Source organism: Heterocephalus glaber, unplaced genomic scaffold, assembly GCF_053883595.1.
Source record: "Heterocephalus glaber isolate CG9 unplaced genomic scaffold, H.glaber_assembly_v1.0 deba00001503, whole genome shotgun sequence".
NCBI classification, from domain to species: domain Eukaryota; kingdom Metazoa; phylum Chordata; class Mammalia; order Rodentia; family Bathyergidae; genus Heterocephalus; species Heterocephalus glaber.
Window position 1 is genome coordinate 2,355,493 of NW_028258323.1, and position 9,728 is coordinate 2,365,220.

A 9,728-nucleotide genomic window follows, 5' to 3' on the forward strand; every position below is an offset into this window, starting at 1 on the left:
TGCTTTCCATCTAGTTCTTGTTAGTTCTTTTCATCCTACTAATCTGAAAAACGTGAAAACCTCATGCATTCTTGGCTTTGAGTCATCAGTTTTATAAATTACAGGTATCCTTTTAGTCAGTAAGGTCAAGATCAATGAATATGCGTTCATATTCTCATTTTCAGAAGTCCTAAACTTAAAATAATCTCTCCAAGGAATTAGTAATGTGTGGAAATTTTACTCTAAGTACCGTGTGTCACAAATTGATTAAAAATGGATGTAGAAAGGAATAGAAAGGAATTGAAGTCAGGCAGGGTCTGAGAGAGGTCCTTGGACTGACCTTGTTTTTGTTAGGGAGTGTTAAGGTTGAAGTAAGTTTTTTTGAGATGCATGGTTAACGTTCTAAATCAGGAAAGCAGAAGGTTGGTGTACCAGTGTCTGTCTCTTGGAAGCAAGGAAGAGGAAAGAAAAATAACACTACATTGTCCCAGTGGACCTGTGTGCCACATCCTGGCCAAAGAAAGCCATTGGGAAGTTTCATGATATCAACTCCTGTCAACCTAAGTAGGAGCTGTCACACCAAGTAGGAGCTGTCACACCTCCTTCATTCCAGATGGAATAGAGATGGGGCATCTGAAGGAGAGGAGGCCAAGGGAAAAAGACACAGTGCTTTTCTTCAGATGTGTGAGAAAGGTGTTAGGTTTACTCTGTAGCTCAAGAACAGAGCTAGGGTTAAGGCTAAACAAATGATTTTTTGTTTTGTTTTGATTTTTATTGATTTATTATTAGGACTTTCTTGTTGGTAAATCTGAATGGAACTGACAGGAGGCCTTTCCTTCTTAGTCCACCTTAAAGTTTTGCTAAGAAACATTTACACATGTGATTTCAGGATACCTTGAACTTGTTGGAAGTCATGTAATAATTGTTTAAAATCCATAAACCCTGTGCCCTAGGCCATGTCATAAGGGACTTACACTTGATAAGGATGATCTCCTCTGGGGTGGGAGGCTGCAGACCTTGCCTCAGCAGGAAAGGGCTTTGACTTTTCCTGTTTTGCAAGGAGAAATTTCTCTTCATGGCACGAAATAGAACTCTTTCAACTTGACACTACTTACAGAAGCTCTCAGGAAAATGTGAGCAACTTTATGAAAAATGGCATTTATTTATGTTTAATAGTTTTGATACATTTAAACAAATAGACACTGGGTTATATTAAAATTTTATTTTAAGTAAAACTAAAGCAAATGACTGGTCTGTAGATCATGAATTTTTTGTGGATTTTGGAGTTTTCACTGAAACTTTTATAGAGTGTACAAAATGATAAAACTATCATTTGTAGATAAGCTAGAACCATATAATCTTCTGATATCTGTAAATATTCAGCACCATCTGAATAGGAAAAACCAAATGAAAATATTAGTTTAAGACCTTTTTGGGGTTATACCTGCTCCTATATCACCAAGTAATATTCCCTTCATGTTTGCTGTTCTTATGTCTTAGGTATAAAGAATATTCTTTCTTCTCCTTTAGAGACATATAATAAAGTAATGAATATCTGTATTATATCATAATTTTCACAAAACTTACAAGTTGAGGTGGTATTATTCCCAGTTACAGATGAAGAAATAGCTATTTTGAAATGCTGTCTAGGATTTTATCCAGTAAGGAACCCAGCTTGAATTTGAATCTCTGTCTTCCTAGGTCTGGAATCTATTTTCTGTCTATTCCTTTCTGAGGTTATGAATCTTTTGTGATTTGTTACTTTCAGGGTGCAGTTGGGTAGCTTATGTTACATGAGTAGTACTCATGTCAGCCAAAGTAACTGTGACTTGAGATGTAAGGGCCAAGCCTGACTGGATGGCATTGTTGAAATTGCTTGCATGATTTTATCACAGAGACAATTCATTTCTTTTCTTAATCTTAGAGTAAATGGTCATAATCAGTATTTGTCTTACTAGCAGGTATTCTTGAGCCTTCCAAAGCATTTCAAACACAAATAATGCTGAATGCATGTAAGAACATAATTGTCTTAAAAGTAATATGCAGTAGCGTTTGAAAGATATTTGGACATTTTACTAACCGTGTATAACTTCTGGCATCATAGCAATGGAATTATTTCTGTTGAAATAGACAATACAGATTATAGCTATTATATGAAGATATTTTCACAGTAATTCCTTCTTCACTGCTACCCATCTATCCCATTTTATGGTTATTTTATTGCCGACGTGTTAATATGGATATGATTATGTGGGTTAGGGGTAGAAAATAATGTAGTTGTGTTATACATAAATACTGATAAATTGAATCCTCAACTGTTTTTTTCTGAAACATGGAGCTTCATTTTTCTCATGTGGCCTCTGATGGCCTGATACAAGTATCTAAAGTGGTAGAAAGTACTAAGTAAGCGCTTTAGGACAGTAAAGTAATTTTAATTATATTGTATTTAAAAAAGAATATACCTTTTTAATCTCTACATTTTTGCTATCGTATGTTTTAAATGAAAGCAAACTTTAGTGAGAGTCAAAGCACAAGTCCCTAAATTTGCAACCTTTCCACCAAGCAGGCTGATGCTCTGTGTTTGGAGATGTAGTAACTTGCCTTGAGGTCAGGCCGTGGCTTGGTTTGGAATTTTACAGTACACTTTTCTCATTGTTTACTATGAATTGTCCATCAAATGGAAGTAAGCCTGATGTAGACTTTACTGTTTGAAATTCCGTAAACTAATATTGAATATGTTTCTGAAACATAAACTTAGTGAGATAACCATGGCATTCTGAAAAGAATACCTTTTTAGACATGCAGAAATTTAAATTTAAAGGTCTTAGAGGAAATTGACTTTATAACTCATGAGATCTAACTGGGTAGATCAACTAAGCTTTTTTAGTTTAGGGGAGTTTTTCTTACCTTTCCTGACAGTGAGTGTCAGTTTTATCAATGAAATCATAAAAATAAAATCTTACCCCAACAAAACCCTAAAAATAAAAAATAAAGATATTTAGTCCATTCAGTAAATTTGTAGTTTATAATAGCATAAAAATAAATAGACTTACCCTCAGTTGGTTCAAAATAGAAGTGATTAACTGTGAAAGAAGAAAAATCAGTGATTAATACTATCAGTAGGTTTATTTTTAACTCATTTTTAGTGTATGTGTAAGTTGAAATAGTTTGTATACAAATTTTTTTTGAAAAATTACTTCCATTTTATTGCATAGTATTTTGTTTACATGATGTAAGATTTTAAAACAAAGGTGCATTACTTAGCTGTAAATTCCTTTAATTCACAGAAATGTGTTCTTGTTTTGTAACTGTGATCACAGCATTTGAAAGTCAGACAACAGATTTGAATGGCTAAGAAATATCCAGGGTACACTTCATGCAAGTGCCGCCTTTCTCTGTTGAGTGACACATTCACATTTCTCTGTTGAGTGACACATTCACATGCACATTCTCTGTTGAGTGACACTTGAATCAGAATCTCAGTGCAACTCTGAATACACACTTTGTCTCAAGAATTTGCTTGCACAAACTGATTTACTGGAAAGGTACTTCTTTGTAGTTTCTACCTGGTTCTTTTGTTTAGAGCTCAGCAGCCAGCACAAGAAATTGACCACACTACTTTAATGGTGAATCCCTTTCCTTGGAGAGTTATGAGCCCCAGAGTATGTGCAAGAATGTTTATGCTAAATATTATCCAACCTTGGCAGTTCTAAGGTAAGAACAATAAGAACAATGCTCCAGGGTAGTGTCCTTTCCTGCTCTCTGCCTTAACTAGGAGTGCTGAGAGGAAAAAAATCTCATCACTATGTAGATACTGTGGTTCTGTAAGTTGTTCTCTCAGGATCCTTTTCCAGAATAGGTTGTGGCCAACATTGCTTTTAAAAAGCTCTGGTAATTTGAATGAGGCAAATGTCTTGGAAAACATTTCCGCCAGAAATGTTAGTTAAATTCTCTGAGTTAAATTCACCAAGATCACACAGCTGATTTAATTATACAGATGAATTGAAGATCTAGATTAGATCTAGGATGAAATCCAGGATCTAGGATGAGATTAGGAACATGCACCAAGTGCTCCTTAGCCATGCTTGGATATAAAGGTGAACTTTCTAATTCATAATTATTCATGGTTATGCATTCAAGGTAGTCTCTCAGACAACTTCAGTTAGTGGTATACTAGAGTTTTATGATTTGCCCTTTGGAAATGGACTGTAATACTGCTTATACAGAGTGCGTTGGGGAACAGCACCAGGGATTTGACCTCTATGATTTAGGTTTTTATTTAATTAGGCTCAGAGGCTACCTGTTTGACTTTCAGTTGCCTGGTGTGTTTAAATGGTCCCCCAAATGACTTTAATCAGACTGCATTAAAGAATTTTGAAAAATTTTATGTCAGGCAACAAATGATTAAGGCCTAATTTTCTTCCCTTTAATAAAAAATACCTCATGTCCCTGATTCTAAGATGCTATTAGTAATAAAAGTTTCATTAATAACAGCATTTTAAAGAAAAAGAAGACCCTGATTGTGTGTTTTGTCCATCATGAGATGCATTCTGATTTTAGAAATGTCTGTGTGAAAAGTGTGTTTCAAACAAAGGAATGGAATTTTTTAGTGTCATCTTTTGTAACTATTCAAGTAGTTCTCTTATATTTTTATAAAATAAGATTTGGAGTAATTTATTGTACCAGTAAATCACCTCATTAAAAAGTTGAAATGGGCCGGGGATTTAGCTCAGTGGTTCTGCCGCTTACCTTGAAAGGAGGCAGTTTGGTCCCCAGTACCAAAAAAAAAGTTGAATTATGTGGAGTTCATTAAAAACATCTAGAATTTAGATTTGATAATGTTTAATGTGTTACATATTTATGCTAATTCTTCATTAGTAAAGAAATAGTGAAATTTGTCTTTCTTAAAGCCAATTATTCTATAATCCTAAGTTTTCTGACTCTTCACTCAATCTCATCAATAGAAGAAATTGTTTTGATTTATAGTTTGGAGGAATTGAATAAATGAATATAGAACTCTTCTCATTCGTTGAAGTTGATATTTGGCTTTGAATTTAACATCTGTGCTTTATTTTATGTCCAGATGAGTTGTATTCATAAAGGTAATAATTTTCAGTATGAACTCTTATTATAAAGGATATTTAATGTTTAAAAAGGATATGGAGGGCCAGGGATTTAGCTCAGTGGTTCCGGTGCCTGCCGTGCAAGCGCAAGGTCCCGAGTTTGATCTCCGGTACCAAAAAATAAAAAATAAAAAGGATAGTGAATGTAATATTGCTGTAGAATTTATACATTAACAGGACAAAATACATTTACCGTTATAAGATCATTAGGTGTCAGGGCCTAGAATAAAATAAACACAAAATAATCAAGGTGTTGTAATTCAGCATTTAAACTGTTTTTTATGTTACAATTTTAAATTATCATGGTAAATGAAAACATGCTGAATTCTTCACATTTCTAAAATACCATCATTAAAATTCATATTCAATAGTATTTTCAGCACCCTTCTTGGCAACCCTTTTAAGACTTATATTGGAAAATATAGTCCATATTTTCTTTTGTAGACTCTAAGCAGCAGGGACTTCCTGTGAAGATTGTTAAATCTATGCTTGCTGGGTTGGAAAAAGTACTATGCTTTCAGATAACATTTTTATGAAAAGAAACTAAGAATTTTATTTCATTTCATTTTAATAAGATTATCATTTTAAACTTTGGAATTAATATGCTATAATAGTCAACTTTCATTTGATTTTTGGCTGAATAAATTTCATCATAAATATCATTAAGTAAAACCTTACAAAAAGCATAATTTAAACATGCTTGTAGATTATGACCATAATCTTAAACCAGTTCAAAGCCTTCTAGGACAGATTACATTTCAATCAGAATGTATTTTCCCCATTAATGGCAAATGTAAGCATAACATTCTAGAGATGCAATGGACTTTAGAATCACCTGATTTTACTATTTTGTATTCCAGGAAACTCAAAGTGGTCTGATTAGTTCAATATACTAAAGAGCAAACCTGGAGCTTATGTTTCCAGACCATTTGACTTCAAATTAAATGTTTGCTGTATTGGTATTGGCCTGTGAATTTACTCCATATAGTTACCAAATGTTTCAGGTCAGTAGTTCAGTTTTCAAGGGGGAGATTTATACACTAAATTGTTTAAATCAGACAAAAATAACATTAACTAATGGTTCCTAAATGTCAATCATGCTAATCATTCTTGGTAGCAAATTCTTCTCCATTTAAAATCTAAAGCTTTTCAAGTTTTTATTTTCTATTTATTTAAATATTTGCTTAAAAGAAGCTTTCAGTAGAATTACCTGATTTGGATCATAAGGAAAAGGAAGAGGAATTGGTATCTACAAAAAGGGAAAAGTAAATTGTGAACGAAACAATCCACAAACATTTCCTTTTGGCTTTTTTCACATTCACTCTGTCAGTCTATTCATCTGTGCAAAACATACTGAGCAGTAGTCATTGTGTGTCTAGGACTAGGGAGAACATCACACAAGACACTGCCCTCAGGAAGCCCACGATTCTACATAAATTTTTTTCTTCCAAGAGATTTAGTTATATTGTTTAAGAAGTCAGATATAAGCCCAGGAATCTGTTTTCTGTATCAGTGTTGATAGTTCTGGCAAATCTACCAGTTTCTCTACAGTAGTTCCTTTGCCTGCTTTTAATGCTATTCCGCCATCTGGTGGTAGGAAGAGTTTCCCTTTCAAATACTAATGATTTTGCTTGCTTCAAGACTTGCATCATTTTAAATATAAGATGCTGATAGGCCAGGAATGGTAAATAATAGTTTTATCATTCTATTTTAAGTATCTATTGGGAGTGATTTTTCTCTAATCTGTTGATATCCTAGATAATAGAATTCTGTTCTTTAGTATTGAGCCATTTGGGAATAAATTGTTTGTTTTGAGGCAGGGACTCTTTATGTATTTCAAGCTGGCTAGAACTCACTATGTAGCCCAGGCTGGCCTCAAACTCATGGTGATCCTCCTGGCACAGCCTCCCAAGTGCTGGGACTACAGCCATGTGCCACTATGCCCAGCTGGGAATAAATTTTTGACTACATGCACACGTGCATGTGCACATGTGCGTGTGTACATACTCACAAGCACCCACAAAGGAAGATGTTAATGGAAATTCCTACTTATAAACCAAAACTTTAGGATTTTACTTTAATTTAAAACAAATCTGAATTTCAGAAAAGAATGCACCTATTCCTGATTGGAACCAAAATAATTTGCAATTGATTATAAATGTGAGTATTTAGAAATCAAGCAGCTAGTGCTTGATATATGAAGACATTAAAGAGAGGTCTGTGCACGCCCTACGGAGGTCCTGAGTCACGCGGAACATGCCGAATCAGCCCGCGCCCCGGCAACAATCCACTGCCCCCCCCCGTACAGCCACCTGGTTCCACACTACAAAGATGCAGAGGACACTGGACCACCAGACCACAGTACTGAGTCCCGCTGCTCCCGGGCCCAGAGGTAGGGGCTCCTGAGCCGCTGTCCCACTGCTCCTGGTGCAGAGAAAGGGGCTTCCTGGCCACCATCCCTCCCGCTGCTCCCAGCCCAGAGGAAAGGGCTTTTGGGCCACCTTCTGTCCCGCCGCTCCTGGCCCAGAGAAAGGGGCTTCTGGGCCACCATCCCTCCCACCGCTCCCGGCCCAGAGGTAGGGGCTTCTGAGCTGCCATCCCACTGTTCCTGGACCAGAGGAAGGGGCTTCCCGGCCATCATCACTCCCGCAGCTCTCAGCCCACAGGAAAGGGCTTTTGGGCCATCATCCCTACCGCTGCTCCCAGCCCCTGTCCCACCTCTCCCAGCTCAGTGGAGGTAATCTGTGCAGGCATCAACAGCCCCCCCCGCCCCCCCATCAAAATGAGAAAACATGTAAATAAGTCTCAAAACCAGACTCCGAGATCACCTACAGCAACCCCAACGGGAAGTGAAATGGAACACTCTGATACTCAACCACCTGGACCCACTGAACTGGCAACAAAAAGGGATCTGGAAAAAATGAAATCAGAAATAATTTCTCAGAAAACAGGAGAAATTGTGCCCCTAGTGCAAGACATGATTAATAAATCTAGAGAGGAGCTCAGGAACATGATGGAATCCCAACATAGGAAACAAATGGAATCCATAAAACAGATGCAAATAGATTTCCAGGACATGAAAAACTCCATTGAAAGACTACACAGCAGAATGAGCCAGTGTGAGGACAGAATTTCAGATATAGAAGATAAGATTGCAATTAGTGACCAGGAAAAGAAAAATTGCTTCAAAATTATAAGGGAACATAAGAAATCAATCCAGCAGCTGCTAGATGATGCAAAGAAGAAGAACATAAGACTGATTGGAGTAAATGAAGATACAGGAGACAGTGCAGATGACATAAAAAAAACTCTTCACAGAAACAATGACAGAAAACTTCCCAAGCAGGGGAAAGGAGCTTGACATACAGATAAGTGAGGCATATAGGACTCCAAATAGCCTTGATAAAAAAAAATCTATACATAGGCATATAATTGTTAAGATTCTAGAAATGCAACAGAAGAACAAAGTTCTACAAGCAGTTAGAGAAAAGAAACAAATCACATACAAAGGAAAGCCCATCAGAATCACAGCAGACTTCTCAACACAAGCCATCAAGGCAAGAAGAGATTGGAGTGACATATTCCAAGCCCTAAAAGAAAACAGCCTCCAACCCAGATTGATGTACCCTGCAAAACTATCTTTCAAAATGGATGGAGAAATAAGATACTTTCATGACAAAGAGCACCTTAGGAACTTCGTGAATACCAAACCAGCACTTTAAAGAATTTTACACAATATCCTAGGAATAGACATTGAGGATCACAACCCCAGGAAGCAAAGCAGAATGAACCCATCTGGCATGACAAGAAATTAAAGGTAAAGGGGGAGAATCCAACAAAAAGAAAAAGTCATGGCAATGACAAGTCAATACGTTTCAGTTCTAACCATCAATGTTAATGATCTCAATTCACCAATCAAAAGAAATAGATTGGCAGAATGGGTCAAGAAGCAAAATCCAACAATATGCTGCTTACAAGAAACACACTTAATTCAAAAGGAAACTCACAGACTGAAAGTTAAAGGGTGGAAAGCAATACTCCATGTGACGAGAATGCGAAAAAAAGCAGGAGTAGCTATCCTCTTGGCAGATCAAATAGATTTCAAACCAACACTGATGAAGAGAGACGAAGAAGGACACTACATCCTTGAAAAGGGAACAATCCAAGAGGAAGAGATGACAATCATAAATATCTATGCACCAAACACTAGTGCGCCCAATTATATAAAACAAATACTAACGGACATGAAAAGTCATATATGCACTAATACAATTGTAGTGGGGGACCTCAACACCCCACTGTCAGAAACAGATAGATCAACTAGACTAAAAATAAGTAATGAAATACTAGAACTCAATTGAACTCTTGAACAAATGAACTTAACAGATGTTTACAGAGTCTTCCACCCCACAAAATCAGAATACATATTCTTCTCAGCTGCACGTGGGTCATTCTCAAAAATAGACCACATACTCACACATAGAACATGTTTAAGTAAGTGCAAAGGAATTGAAGTTATCCCCTGTATATTATCAGACCATAGTGCGATGAAATTGGAGATCCATAGCAAAAGAAACTCAAAAAATTTCATAAACACGTGGAAATTGAACAACACACTTCTGAATA

At 36.3% G+C, this 9,728-nt stretch overlaps 1 long non-coding RNA gene across 1 annotated transcript; it reads right to left on the reverse strand.

Annotated features, from left to right (window-relative positions):
* Window positions 1-75: 75 nt before the first annotated feature.
* Window positions 76-7,383, reverse strand: LOC101723831 (uncharacterized). The gene is made up of 3 exons (XR_015440736.1): window positions 6,313-7,383; window positions 2,060-5,322; window positions 76-1,368 (listed from the first exon to the last, which is right to left on the reverse strand). It is a non-coding gene; the product is annotated as an uncharacterized LOC101723831 (long non-coding RNA).
* Window positions 7,384-9,728: the final 2,345 nt, after the last annotated feature.